Source organism: Hypanus sabinus, chromosome 10, assembly GCF_030144855.1.
Source record: "Hypanus sabinus isolate sHypSab1 chromosome 10, sHypSab1.hap1, whole genome shotgun sequence".
Lineage (NCBI taxonomy): Eukaryota > Metazoa > Chordata > Chondrichthyes > Myliobatiformes > Dasyatidae > Hypanus > Hypanus sabinus.
In genome coordinates, this window is record NC_082715.1 from 116,656,139 (window position 1) to 116,671,887 (window position 15,749).

General features: G+C 44.0%; 1 long non-coding RNA gene across 1 annotated transcript in view; it reads right to left on the minus strand.

Moving 5' to 3' along the window:
• The window catches only part of LOC132401020 (uncharacterized), a 29,721-nt gene extending 15,570 nt beyond the window's left edge, over positions 1 to 14,151 (minus strand). The window contains exon 1 of the long non-coding RNA XR_009514452.1: positions 13,901 to 14,151. This is a non-coding gene — a long non-coding RNA (uncharacterized LOC132401020). The remainder of the gene's footprint in view (positions 1 to 13,900) is intronic.
• Between the last annotated feature and the right edge of the window lie 1,598 nt (positions 14,152 to 15,749).

The window sequence follows — 15,749 nt, forward strand, 5'->3', positions numbered from 1 at the left end:
CCTCAGTGATTCCAATCTTCCTCGACACTCTAATCATTGAGGTCAGTGAGAAACGGAGTCGATCGTGGGCTCATGCCCTCTTCTCTGGGCTTCCTGGCATCAAAGCCGCACACTTCTCCCAACACCTCTCCAAACACCCTCAGAGACAGCAGAACACTAGGTCGCACAATTGGCCCAAAAACACACCTCCAAAGTGTAGATCACAGGCTATAACAGGAGCAGAACCACACTTAAATGAAAAATAAGATGTTAAAGAAGAGAAGAAGTAGTTTCATGAATAATCTGAAGGATGTCGCCCCTGGTCACATAGTTCACTGGCACCACCCACTTCCACCAATCCTATTTGACTCTCCCCTCATTCCCATTAACTCCCCACATGTTATGCCACTCATATATACACTGGGGTAATGGGAATATGTGTACACACAGTGTCCAAGGTTGGTACTGAACCCAGGCTGCCAGAGCTGTGAGTCAGCAATACTCTCTGCTTTGTCACGGTCCCACTGCAGAATAGCAGCTTTTCTGGTTAAGGCCTACGGGCCTATTCTCTGGTGTTTCCTCCTACCAATGAATCAGGTAATAGAATCATTGTACTGTTGCAGAGTGGAGGAGGGCATGCAGCCATCTGAGTCCACACTGCCCCCTCCTGGGGCAGTCCCATCTGCTTCAATCCTCAATTTTTTCCTGCAAATTCCCCTTTATCCAATTTCCTGACGGAATCATTGAGTCATATAGCACGGAAACAGGCCCTTTGTCCTGACTCATCCATAAAGACCAAGATGTCCATCTAAGCTAGTCATTACCCTCTAAACCTTTCCTATCCAAGTATTGTTTCAATGCTTTTGCTGTATCTGCCTCAACCATTTTCTCATGCATTTTGTTCCGTATGTTCACCACCCTCTGCATGAGGAAGTTATCCCTCAGGTCCTTTTTAAACCTCTTCCCACCCCCACCCTTACTTTAAATCTATTCCATCTGGTTCTTGATTCTGACCCCAGGAAAAAGACTGTGTGCATTCAGCCCTCCTGTGCCCCTCACGATCTTATACACCACTGTAAGGTCACCTCTTACCAGTCTCTTCTGTCGCAAGCCCCAGTCTCCCTATATCCCAGTTCTTTCAATCATGGAAACATCCTAGTAAACCTTTATGGCATCTGCCATCTTTCTTTTGCCAGGGTGACCAAAACTAAATGCAATGCTGTGGAAGATCCTGATTGATTTTTTTTTTCACTACCACATTCAGCAGCGTTCCAGTTCCATTCACCTTCTTCTGTTTTCCATCTCCTTTCACTTTACCCACTGCACCATGATCCCTGACCTGCTGCCTACCCATATTGAGGTGCAAAACATCTTAAACTGTACTTGAGGCACCGTAACCTCAAGGGAGCAATGCAGGCCCCAGGAGTGCACGATTCATTCCCCTTTCGGTCGCCTGCAGCCCCTCACAAGTCAAAAGTTTGCTTCGCGCCCTTCAGCAGTCGTGTTATTGTTTCACCCATTTTTTGCTGTAATCTGATGATAATATCTTATTTTGCTAATGTTCTGTTTTTTGAAGAATGCTGCTTTTGGAGGAATGTTCTTCAATTTTGACTCTCAGTGCTCTTTGGAAAAGTTTAATTATTTGTTGGCTAACTTTGCCGATCTAGTATACTCATGCTCATTATAATGATTTCATAATTTGTTTAGGTGAATTTACATATTCAGGATTGCTGTTGTAACTTGCTGTTCTATGGCTGTAATTGGGTAGTGTCATATCTGCTGCTGTGTGTTTACCTGTTTTACATCTGTCTTGTTGCTGTGATGAAGGGATTTACCATCCTGTTTCAGTGACCTAGTGGATTCCAATTGTATAGAGAGGGAGGGGAGCTTAAAATTATTGGGCATCGGTTTAAGGTGAAAGGGGAAAGATTTACAGTAAAGGGGACCCGAGAGTTGGGTTTTCAACACAAAAGATCAATGGAATGAGCAGCCACTAGAAGTTGTAGAGGCATGCACAATTTTACAGAGAGGCATTTTAAAAGTTGGTTCAGATGAAGGTTCTTAACCCTTACCAACCGCCTGCCCCCATAGATTCAGCCTGATCTAATGAGTTTGTTCAACAGTTTGTTTTTAGCTCCATATTTCACCATCTGCAGTATTTTATGTCTCCAAAAGACATTTGGACAGGTTCATGAATAGGAAAATTTAAAGGAATAGGGGGCCAAATGCAAGCAGAATAGAACCAACACAGGAAGACATCTTGATTGGCATGGATGAGTTGGGCCAAAGGACCTTTGCTGTATAACTCCATGAGATTTAAGAAGAGGTATTAGGGGTAGGATTTTTAACGCAGTTGACACCTGGTTCTTGCTCCTTGAGGAGGTGGAGAATCAGATACACTTTAGCACTGCGAAGGTATTTGGACAGGACAGGCACTTGAGTAAGAAAGGCAGAGGAAGGATATGATCCTAACATGGGGAAATGTGACGAGTGAAGGTGGACAAAGGTCATAGGTACGCGCATGTTGGGCTGAAGAAACGCACAATATTCCAGGAGAACTCGGCAGGTCAAGCAGCATCTCTGGAGGAAAAGGGAAAATCAATGTTCCGGGTTCAGACTCTTTGTCTGTGCTACCCATGCACTGAAGGGCCTGTTTCTGTACTGAAAGATTCTGACTCTGGTTGTACTTAACCTGAGACCAACTGCACAGCTCGAGGCCAATGGGAGTGGAGACACAAGAGAAGGCAGACACCGGGACCTGGAGCAGCGCACAATCTGCTGGAGGAACTCAGTGGGTCGAGCAGCATCTGAGATGAAGAGAACTGGTAACGCATTGGGCTGAAACACTGCAAAAGGACTGAGAGTGGAGAGGTGAGATGGCCAGTGTAAGGAGGAACAGAGGGTGGTGGTGAGAAGGTTCACTGAGAGAGAGAGAGAGAGAGAGAGAGAGAGAGACACACACACACACTTTAAGCTTTTGCACAAATTGTTGGGCTCACAATAAGCCAAAAAGCCAAAAACTAATACATTTACAGTGTCTCCTGGTCCTGTGTGAAAGGACACAGTACACAGAACATACAACAATTCAGCACAGGAACAGGCCCCACGATGCTGTGTTGAATGAAATAAATTAGTAATTAATTGTCTAACTAAACCAATCCCTTCTGCCTGTACGATGCCGATATATGTCCATTCTCTGCACATTCATTTGCCTATCTAACAGCCTGTTGAACACCCCTATTGTACTTGGCCCATCAGGACCTCTGGCACTGCATTCCAGGCACCCACCACTCTCTGTGTAGAAGAAGCTTGCCCTGCACATTTCCCTGAAACGTAGCCCCTCTCATCTTGAATGCATGCCCTCTACAATTCAGCATTTGGACTAGCATGATAAACACTGTAATTCCCCAGCTACCTTGATCAATTTCACCCTTCGTGCCCCTCGCGCTTCCACTGCAACTGATCATGAGAGATCCTCATTCGACCTGACAGCTGAGCTGCCTGGGAACAGAGATCAAAACACTGCTCTTAAACTTTACTCTTCCTGTAAAGTCCACCTCCGAGTTCAGACAGGGTGCAAGGGGCTGAGTTGTTGTACGAAGAGGAGAGGAGGGTTGCAATTACGCGAAGAGAAAATCTGATAATCCATTGGCTTTAGGGATGACAGCCTTCCAACAATTTCCCCAGATTGTCTGGAAATGGAAATTAATCTCCAACATGTTGTAGCAAGTGATCCAAGAAATTCAGACAGCGACAGGCTTTAATAATTCTGACACCATAGGAGCCAGTCAGCCCACTGAGCCTGTACTAGTCTGCAGAAATTCAGAACACAGAAAATAGAATATAAAACATAAAATAGTACAAGAATAGGACCTTCACCGTACAAGGTCTGCATTGATCATGATGCTGATTAAAATTAATCCCGTCGGCCTACATATGGCCTTTCCCCCTCCATTCACTGTCAGCTCATGAGCCTGTCTACATATTCGTAAATATTCCCTTCAGACCTTCCTCTATCACACTGCTGGCAATGCACTTCAGACCCCTTCCACTCTCTGTGGAAAACATTTGTTTTAACAACATAGAACAATACAGACCCTTCGGCCCGTATGTTGCATCAGACTTTTAACCTCAAAGGAGAAAAGCCCTAGCTTGCTGAACCTTTCCTCATAAGACATGCCCTGTGTTCCAGGTACCGTCCTGGTAAATCTCCTCTACACCCTCTCTAAATCTTCTTCGTCCTTTCTATAATGAGGTAATTTGAACTGAAAACAATACTCCAAGTGTGGCTTAACTAGAGTTTTAGACTCTCAGTGGCCACTTTATTAGATACTTCTGCACATTTATGCAAATACCTAATGAAACAAACATGTGGCAACAACTCAATGTGTTAAAGCATGCTGACATGGTCGGTTGTTACTCAGACCAAACAATAGAATTGGGATGAGATTTGGATAAAAAGTGCGTGGGGTGGAGTTACCATGGCACTCAGCAGTGACTCCTTTGAGCCCATCTGCAGGAACAGCTTAATTTCTGCCTTTGACGTCTCAATCATTTTCAGGATGGACGGGGTTCTGTCAGAGACCCTGGCCTGGAGTTACAATCAGACTTCGATTCTTCGCGGTGTGGGGTCCACTCCTGGGGGCTCACAATTGGCTGCTTTTTGAAATCCCAAGGACGCGCCTTCAGAGTTCCAAGGTCTCGCGGCCCTGTGGATGGGCTGATTCTATGCCAGTACCACCTGCCTGGCTGCAGGAGAAAATGGAACATTGGGAGCAGCAGATCAGCTGTCGGATGCCCTGTACTTGGCGAATTATGCTCTCTCTCTCTCACTGGTGCAGGAGACTATGTTGCCAATCCTTGGGTCGAAGAACCCAGGAAAAGAAAGTGACGCAGCAAACTTTATCATCGCAAAACAACAAATTGTTTTATGTCTCCTCTCTCGCGGTGAAAGGGGGGGGCACCTCTTTTTCTCTTTATTGGGGAGAGCGAGAGAGCCAATGGTACATCGAATTGTCAAGTGAATGATTTGTTGTTGTTGTCTTTTTGGTGGCTTTGCTATTGCTTGCTTGGTGGGTGGGTGATGCTCATGCTTTTTTGTGGAAGTGGGAGGGGCAGGAGGGTCATTGCTTTGCTGCTGGTTGTGTGTTGGGAGGCAAAGTGGGGGGGCTTTAGAGTTTTAGCTGTCACTCAGCCTTTGGGGCACTCTTCTGCTTTTGTGGATATCTGTGAAGAACAAAAATTGCAAGGTGTATATTGTATACATTTCTCTGATATTAAATGGAACTATTAAAACTATTGAAATATGACCTAAGGAGCATTGGCCATGGAATGATTGTTAGTGGCAGAAGGGGTGGTTTGAATATCTCAGAAACTGCTGATCTCCTGGGGCTTTCATGGACCTCACAGAGAATGGTGCAAAAGACAAAAAAAAACATCCAGTGAGCAGCAGATCTGTGGGTGAAAATGCCATGTCAATGAAGAAGGGAGCATGAAGATAATGAAGATCCCACACAGAGCGGCCTTACTGGTTCAAGCTGACAGGATGGCAACAGTAACTCAAATAACCAGAGGTTACAATAGTGGCGTGCAGAAGAGCATCTCTGACAGCACGACATACTGATCCTTGAAGTGGAGGTGTACCAGGAGCAGAGGGTCACAGTCATACACTCATCGGCAGGTATAGGAGGTACCTAACGAGCTGGCCACTGAGTGGTGAGCTGCAACATTACCACACAGCTCTTAACTCAATCCCCCAACTAATGAAGGCCAACACACCATCCACCAGGCACATTGTTGTAAGATTATTGCATGGTATCCTGACACAATAAGATAGACTTGACCACACAATCTACCTTGTTATGATTTTGAGCCTTACTGTCTGCCTACCCTTTCTCTGTAACTGTAACAATTTTCCCTTGTGCTACCTTAATGTACCGATGCAATGAAATTATCTATATGGATGGAATGCAAATTAAAGTTTATCATTCTACCTGGGTACATATGACAATAAAAGTGCAACCTGTAGAGTCATAGAAAAGCACAGCACAGAAGCAGGCCCATCTAGTCTGTGCCTGACCATTTAAACTGCCTTCTCCCATCAACCTGCAACAGGACCACACCCTCCATACCCCTAAACCCATGTCCCTATCCAGACTTTCTTAAATGTTTAACTCGAGCTTGCATGCACCACTTGTGCGGGCAGCTCATTCAACACTCTCGTGACCCTCTGAGTGAAGAAGTCTCTCCTCATGTTCTCCTTAAATTTCTCACCTTTCACCCTTAACCCATGACCTCTGGTTGTAGTCCCCCCCCCCCCTCAACCCCTGGGGGAAAAGCCTGCTTGGATTTACTCTATCTATACCACTCATAATTTTGTATAACTCTATCAAATCTCCTCTCAAACTTTCATGTTCCAAGGAATAAAGTCCTTATGTATGTTAGGGAGAGTTTTGGCAGGGGGATGGGAACCAGAGTGATAGGGCTGAGGAAGGGGAAAACAGAAATAAATCAAAGTTAGTGTCAACAGAAATGATAGAAAGGACAGACAAGAGATGAGGCATAATCACAGCCTTTGGGATGAGTTACAGGGCAATAGAGGCGTGGTGCAGTTAAAACAGAAAGCAACAAATACTGGACTGAAAGTGTTATACTTGAATGCACGCAGCATAAGAAATAAAATGGATAATCTTGAAATTCAGCTACAGATTGACAAGTATGATGTTGTGGTCATCTCTGAAACTTGACCGAAGGATGGCTGCCATTGGGAGCTGAACGTCCAAGGACATATGGTGTATCAAAAAGATAGTAGGCAGAGGGAGTGGTGTGGCTCTGTGTATAAGATATAATATTAAATCATCAGAAAGGTATGACATAGGATTGGAAGGTGCAGAGTCTCTATGGATTGAGTTAAGAAATGACAAGGGTAAAAGGACCCTAATGGCAGTTGTATACAGGCCTCCAAACAGCAGCCAGGGATGTGGGTTACTAATTACAGCAGGAGATGGAAAAGGCGTGTCAGAAGGGCAATGTCATGATAATCGTTGGGGATTTTAACATGAAAGTGGATTGGGGAAACCAGACCAGTACTGGACCTCAAGAGAGAAAATTTGTAGAATATCTAAGGAATGGCTTTTTAGAACAGCTTGTGGTTGAGCTCACCGGGGGATCGGCTGTTGTGCAATGATCCGGAGCTGATAAGAGCTTAAGGTTAAGGAACCCTTGTGGAACAGTGATCACAATATGATCAATTTCATATTGAAATTTGAGAATGGAGAAACCAAATTCCAACGTGGCAGTGTTTCAGTGGAATAAAGGAAATTACAATGGCATGAGAAGGAAAGTGACAATAGCAGGAAAGTCAGCAGAGCAGCAATGGCTGGAGTTTCTGCGAAAAATGAGGGAAGCGTAAGACAGATATATTCCAAATAAGAAGAAATTTTCAAATGGAAGGACACTACCATGGCTGACAAGTGAAGTCAGAGCCGAAGTAAAAGCAAAAGACAGGGCATACAAGGAATACAAGGAAGCCAAAGCCAAAGCCAAAGATAGAGATTGGGAAGCTTTTAAAAACTCGCGGAAGAAACAAAGAAGGCTATCAGGAAGGAAAAGATGAATTATGAAAGGAAGCTGGTAACTAATATCAAAGAAGATACCAAGGTTTTTTAAGTATATAAAGGGTAAAAGAGAGTTGAGTGTAGATATAGGACCAATAGAAAACGATGCTGGAGATATTGTAATGAGAGATGCAGAGATGGCAGAGGAACTGAATGTGTATTTTGCATCAGTCTTCACTGTGGAAGATGTCTGCAGTATACCGGACATTCAAGAGTGTCAGGGAAGTGACGTATGTGCAGTGAAAATTACGACTGAGAAGGTGCTCAGGAAACTTAATGGTCTGAGGGTGGATAAATCTCCTAGACCTGATGGAATGCATCCTCGGGTTCTGAATGAAATAGCTGGAGAGATTGCAGAGGCATTAACAATGATCTTTGAGAAATCAATAGAATTCTGGCATTATACCGGATGACTGGAAAATCGCAAATGTTACTCCACTATTTAAGAATGGTAGGAGCCAGCAGAAAGGAAACTATAGACCTGTTAGCCTGACATCAGTGAATGGGAAATTGTTGGAATCGATTGTTAGGGATGAGATTACAGAGTCCTGGAGGCATCATGATTAGATAGACCAAAGCCAGCATGGTTTTCTGAAAGAAAATTCCTGCCTGATTAACCTACTGCAATTTTTTGAGGAAATTACAAGCAGGGTAGACAAAGGAGATGCAGTAGACATGGTGTACTTGGATTTTCAGAAGGCCTTTGACGTACATGAGGCTGCTTAGCGAGTTAAGAGCCCATAGGGTTACAGGGAAGTTACTAGCATGGGTGGAGCATTGGCTGATTGGCAGAAAACAGAGAGTGGGAACAAAGGGATCCTATTCTGGATGGCTGCCGGTTACCAGTGGAGTTCCACAGTGGTCGGTGTTGGGACCACTGCTTTTTACGATGTATGTCAATGATTTGGACTATAGGGTTAACAGATTTGTGGCTAACTTTGCCAGTGATACAAAGATAGGTGGAGGAGTGGGTAGTATTGAGGAAACAGACAGCCTGCAGAGAGACTTAGATAGTTTAGGGGAATGGGCAAAGAAGTGGCAAATGAAATACAATGTTAGAAAGTGTATGGTCATGCACTTTGATGGAAGAATTAAATGGGCAGACTATTACTTAGATGGGGAAAGAATTCAAAATGCAGAGATGCAAAGGGAGTTGGGAGTTCTTGTGCAGGATACCTTAAAGGTTAACCTCCAGGTTGAGTCGGTGATAAAGAAGGAGAATGCAATGCTGGCATTCATTTCTAGAGGTATAGAATATAAGAGCAGGGGTGTGATGTTGAGGCTCTATGAGGTACTTATGAGACCTCAGTTGGAGTATTGTGTGCAGTTTTGGGCTCATTATTTTTGAAAGGATATACTGACATTGGAGAGGGGTTCAGAGAAGATTCACAAGAATGATTCCAGAAATGAAAGGGTTACTGTATGAGGAATGTCTGGCAGCTCTTGGGCTGTATTCCCTGGAGTTCAGGAGAATGAGGGGGGATCTCATAGAAACATTCTGAATGTTAAAAAGCCTGAACAGGTTAGATATGGCAAAGTTATTTCCCGTGGTAGAGGATTCTAGGACAAGAGGGCACGATTTCAGGATTGAAAGAGCTCAATTTAGAACAGAGATGTGGAGAAATGAGTTTAGTCAGAGGGCGATAAATCTGTGGAATTTGTTGCCACGAGTGCCTGTGGAGGCCAAGTCATTGGCTGTATTTAAGGCAGAGATAGGTAGGTTCTTGATTAGCCAGGGTATCAAAGGGTATGGGGAGAAGACAGGGGATTTGGGATGACTGGAAGAATTGGATCAGCCTGTGATTGAATGGCGGAGCAGACTTGATGGGCTGAATGGCCTACTTCTGCTCCTCTATCTTAAGGCCTTATGATTTTATGGTATTCAGTCTTTCCTATAACTCAGGTCCTCCTGACCTGCCAACATCCTTGTAAATTTTGTCTGTACTCTTTCAAACATCTTTCCTGTATGTAGGTGTGGTGAACTACATACACCTGTCTGGACATGCCCCCCCCCCCCCCCCCCCACTGACTGCTCCTGTGGCTCCTCCCACAGACCCTAGTATAAAGGCAATTGGAGGCACTGCTCCTCCCTCAGACTCCAGGATGTTGTGTGATGGTCACTTGCTGCTTGTTCTTTCTTCCAGCCAATAAAAGCCTGTATCTCGCCTCACGTCTCCGAGAGTTATTGATGGTGCATCAGTAGGTGATTGGAATTACACACATACTTCAAATTAGATTTCACCAATGTCTTATGCAACTTCAACATAACATCCCATCTCCTGATTTATGAAGGCCAATGTGGCAAAAACAACTTACATGATAAAGGATGATGTTCAAAAGTTGGCACACGTCACCACAACTCTACATGATGCTGGTGAAGTAGACTGCACAGCTATGTGTCCTTAATTAAGGAGAGATACACTTGCACTGGTGGCCGGCCATTGGTATAGTAGCCTCTGCTCCAGACTTTGAGGCAAATAGTCCTGGTTTTGAATCTGGTGGGCTCAATGTATGCTTTCCATCTGTGTTGGGTTGAGCATTTAGCTAGCAACGCGGCCTCACAAAAAACAGACAAGTGCTAAAGAAAATGCAAGATTGCTGCCTGATATGCCACAAGGCATGGAAAGGAACAACAACACTTCCACGAGAGGCAGTTCAGAGAAGATTCACTGTGCTAATTGCAGAGATAAAGGATTTGATATTCCAAATTTATAATACAAGTTTATGGTCACAGGCATACATACACAGAGTAGATATGCCATGAAAACTAGCTTTTTGTAGCTGCAGCACCATACAAATTATAAACCTGAGTTAAACATAAATTATACAACAAAATAAGCACAAGGGCTCTAATATTGAGAACGAGGAACTGATACATAGTCTAAGACATAATTAGGCATTTTCAGGTTGGCTCAAGAATTTGATAACAGTGGGGAAGGAGTTGCTGTTAAACCTTGATGTGTGGGTCTTGAGGCTCTTGTGGGTGGCAGCAAGAAGAGGGCATGAGCCAGACCATGGGGGCCCTGTTGATGGATGTCTTCTTCCTGAGACAGTATGAAAAGAACTGTATTTTCCAAGATCACTGAAATTTAGAAAAAAGGGGGAGTATTATAAGACTCTGTGTGATTGGATAGAATGGATATGGAGAAGATGCTTACCATGGTCAGAGTGACAATTGCGCAGTTTCAGAATCAGGGTCTCCTGTTCACGTCAACAGAGTTGAGGACGACAAGGTTGAAAGCTTCAGGTTTCTAGGATTAAACACCACCAATAGGCTGTTCTGATCCATCCATACAGATATACCCATATAACTATTACAGCACGGAAACAGGCCATCTTGGCCCTTCTAGTCCACGCCAAACGCTTACTCTCATCTAGTCCCACCTACCTGCACTCAGCCCATAACCCTGCATTCCTTTCCTGTCCATATACCTATCCATTTTTTTTTAAATGACAAAATCAAACTTGCCTCTACCACTTCTACTGGAAGCTCATTCCTCATAGCTACCACTCTCTGAGTAAAGAAGTTCCCTCTTGCGTTACCCCTAAACTTTTGCCCCTTAACTCACAACTCATGTCCTCTTGTTTGAATCTCCCCCTACTCTCAATGGAAAAAGCCTATCCTATTTTAAATACCTCTATCAAGTCCCCCCCAACCTTCTACGCTCCAAACAATTTTAACATTACATACCAACTCCTATACTCAATGCTTTGATTTATAAAGGCCAGCATAACAAAAGCTTTCTTCACCACACAATCCACATGAGATTCCACCTTCAGGGAACTATGCACTGTTATTCCTAGATCACTACATGTCATGCCAAAAAGGCAAACAAGTACATCTACTTGCTCACGAGGTAAATGAACTTTAGCACATTCCCTTTGACCCTCACACACTTTACAGATGCACCACAGAAAGCATCCTGTCCAAATAGTTTGTGGCTTGGTATGGTAACTGCTTTGTCTGGAACCACGGGGAACTGCGGAGAATTGCAAATACAGCTTAGCACATCACAGAAACCAGCCTCCCCTCCATGAACTCTCAGATATATTTCTCACTACCTCAGAAATACAGCAAACATTATCAAAGACCTCTCAGACATTCTTCCTGCTCGGGCAGAAGGTGCAAAAGCCTGGAAGTATGTATCACTGCCTCAAGAACATCTTCTATCCTGATGTCATAAGACTATTGAACTGTCCCCTAGTACAATAAGATAGACTTCTGACTGCATCTCATTGTTTGCCTGCTCTGCACGTTCTCTGTAACAGATTATTCTGTGTTCTGTTATCGCTTTCCCTTGCAATGCCTCTGATGAACTAATGGATCAGATGCAAAACAAAGTTTTTCTTGGTATCTCAGTGGAGGTGACAATAATAAACTAATTTATCTATTTAAAATGGAGAGGAGAGGAAACTTCTCTCAGAAGGCAATCAGTCTTTAGAAACCTCTGCAGTTGAGGCATTGAAGTTTTTCCAGGTGAAAGATGGACATTTGGTGTGAGGGAGAATCAAGGCGGAAAGAACGTGGAGCAGGTGTGATTACAAAAAGTGCTTCATTGACTTGAAATTTTGCAGCCTTTAGTGATCCCTATTACAGAGAGATGATGAGACTGTGGGAGGGAATAAGTTTGGGGGAAAATGGGAGGAATTGAACTAATGGACTTTTTCTGAGCGATGGCAAAGATGACATGGGTCAGATAACTCCACAGACTTGACTAAATGAGACATTTGTGCACAGAAGCAGACCCTCTGGCCATATCGATTTCAACCATCAAGTACAGTTTCAATTTACCAGCACCTGGACCATATTGACATTTTAAGTTCTCATCCCAATACTACTTCAATGTTGTGAGAGTTTATACCCTCACGTCCTCTCAGGCAGTGCATTTGAAATTCCAAACTCCTATTGGGTAAAAATATTCTTCCTCAGACCCCTGCTAAACATCTTACCCTTTATCTTGGAGTGCAGGCCCATAGTTTCCAGAAACAACAAGCAGATAAGGTGATAAAACAGGTGCCTTCATTTATCAACATGCTGAGTAGTTAATTCAAGAAGTTTTGTTGCAGCTGTATAAAACTTTGGTTAGGATATTTCTGGATTCTTGTATGCATATCTGTTCACCCCTTTGCAGGAGGGATGTGGAGGGTGCAGAGAGAGTGTAAAAGAGAGAGTATTAGCAGTAACGAGAGGGTGGACAAAATTGGATCGTTTCTTTCTGAACCATCAGAGTCTGAGGGGAGAACCGAAAGGAATTTATAAAATTATGAGTGGCACAGATAGCCTTGTTCTCTGAGTGGAAATGTTACCTACTAGAAGATGTAACTTTAAAGTGAGATATTTAAAGGAGATGTGCACGGCATTTGTTACACAGAGAGTGGTAGGTCCCTGGAATGGATTGCCAGAGGGAAAGGTGAAAGCAGGGTACAATCACAATGATTAAGAGATGTAGAGACAGACACATGAACAGCAGGGCACAGAGGAATGTGGGTCTTGTGCAGGCAGATGTGCAGTTTAAATTGGCATTATCTTCAGCACAAACATGGTGGGCCACAGGACTTGTTCCTGTGCTATACTATTCTATAATCTATCGTCCTTTAGTTTAGGATATCTCTTTGGGGAAAAGTTTCTTCCTACCTATTCTATGCATATGGGGCAACACACAAAAAATGCTGAAGGAACTCAGCAGGCCGGGCAGCTTCTATAGAAAGGAATAAACAGTCGATGTTTCAGGCCAAGACCCTTGATCAGGACCTGTGAGTCCTGATGAGGGGTCTCGGCCCGAGCCATCAATTGTTCATTCTTTTCCATAGATGCTGCCTCGCCTGCTGAGTTCCTTCAGCACTTTATATGTGTTGCCTTGGATTTCCAGCATCTGGTGTTAGTTATTCAAAACATACTCCTCTTTCAGGTCTCTACCCAGTCTTCCACAGTGTCATAAAGAGACTCGGATAGCCCTGGTGCTTAGCCTGTGAAGTTAGACCCTGGTTTCAGGAGCCTCACTAATAGGGCTTAATCAGTCTTTGAGAATATTGTATTTTACAGGTGTTCCAGCCCACATCATTTGTAAAGCAGCATGTAATTAACACTCAGAGCCTCCCAGTTGACGAGACAAAAGGTATAGAATACCACAGCTCAGAGAGGACCTCATTGGGCCCACTCTCAAACTGGGCCTTTATTGTGACACCCAGCTGCACTTCAAAGCTGCATTTGATACTAATCTGTCTAATTGACTGATGACGATCAGAAAGTAAATCAGGAGGCTTTGATCTACTGAAGGGAGTGGATGAGATGTTAAGAGGCTTACCGGGATCCAGGGCCAAGAGACCGATGATAAAAGATGATCCGTGTCGGAGGAGAATCCAAAGCTGACCTTGATCATTCCTTTTCCGGTTCAAATCAGCTCGGCTGTCAGGCAGAAAGCACTGGTGTTTCGTTTGGCCTCTGTGTCAGTATGCAGTGGGGTTTAGCGAGGCATTGTTAACAAGGCAAGTCAAATTCAAAACCAGCTCCTCCTGAACCAAACCGCCGTCTTTTCAACTCACTTCTCATTCCAATAGAATACCAGGTCAGTTTGCAGTCTCAGGATGGAGGTAATAAGATTCAGGATTCAGAGATGCAAGCCTCTGACCCACTGCATCAAATTTAAATTCAAGTTATTAAATAAAACTGATCCTGGAGGCCTGGCGAGTAGCTAACATTGTTGTGTTGTTTAAGAAGGGAAATGGGGATATTTTCTGGTAACTATAGATCAACTAGTCTCAGGTCAGTGGGAAGGAAGCAATTGGAAAGGGTTATTTGGAGCTGGATTTATGAGCATTTGTCCTACTTCAGGACAGTCAGCATGGCTTTGCACGGATCATGACATGTTTTCCTAACTTGACGGAGCTTTTGAGGAGGTGACAGAGGTGATTCGTGAGGGTAGAGCTGTGGGTGTTGTACTCACGGATTAGACTAAAGCATTTGACAAGGTTCCACATTGGAGTCATCAAAAAGATTGTCATACCTGGGATCTATGGCTTGGCCTGGCCATAATAGATAGAGGGTTGTAGTCAATGGGACTTGTTCTGGTTGAGGTCCATGATTAAATGTGTTCCGTGGGGATCCATAAGGGGACCTCTGCTGTTGGTGATATATACAACAGCTTTATAAAGCTCTGGTTAGGTTATATCTGGAAGATTGCATTCAGTTCTGTTTATTCCATAATAGGAAGGACAGAGGCATTGGAGGGAATGCTGCAGTTTAGCCGGATGCTGTCTGGATTAGGGGATTAGGGGATAAACTCGTATTGTAAGTGGCAGAGGCTGAAGGGAGATCTGCAGGGGGTAGTTTAGGACGACGGCGCTTAACAGCACTCTTTTGCTTGCATCTTCGGAAACAGCTCTATTTCTATATTTGATATCTCTTTTTATTTCCTTTTCAGGGTTCCTTTTCCTCTTTAAAGTGCCGGATTTTTGTGGGTCTGGAGGCGGGTGGACTCGAGGTCAGTGCCACTGCCTGGTGTGACATCGGAGACGGAAGATCACAAGCAGCGAGCTGGCTGTGTGCCCAGAGACCCGAGTTCCTTGGGCACAGAGCTCAGAAAAAAGCAACACAACAGACCTGCAACACCATAAATCAGCAAGTTGTTTGGTTATGTCTCCTCTCTTGCTGTGAAATGGGGACTCCTCTTTGTCCCTTATCAGGGGGAGAGAGAGAGAGCCCGTGGTATGTCGATTCACTGGGTGATGAGTAGTCTTTGGGGGGGTACTGCAGGTCTGTGTCTTTATTGCTGCACGCTTTGGTGCTCGGTGGGGGGTGCTGCTGATTTTTTTGCTGGTGGGGGAGGGGGGTCATTGCTTGTTGCTGCTCATGCACGGGAAGGGGAGCTGGGGGGACTTTGGGGCTCTAACATTTAACTGTCATTCATTCTTTGGGGCATTCCTCCGTTTTCATGGATGGCTGCGAAGAAAAAGTATTTCAGGATGTATATTGTATACATTTCTCTCACATTGAAACCTATTGATAGAAGTTTATAAGATTATGAGAGGTACAGAGAGACAGCAAGTATCTATTTCCCAAGGTTAATAACAGGGAGAATGCACTTAAGGTGAAAGGGGGTAAGTTCAAAGATAATGAGTGGGGCAATTGTGTAACGAGTGAAATTTCTAAGTGAA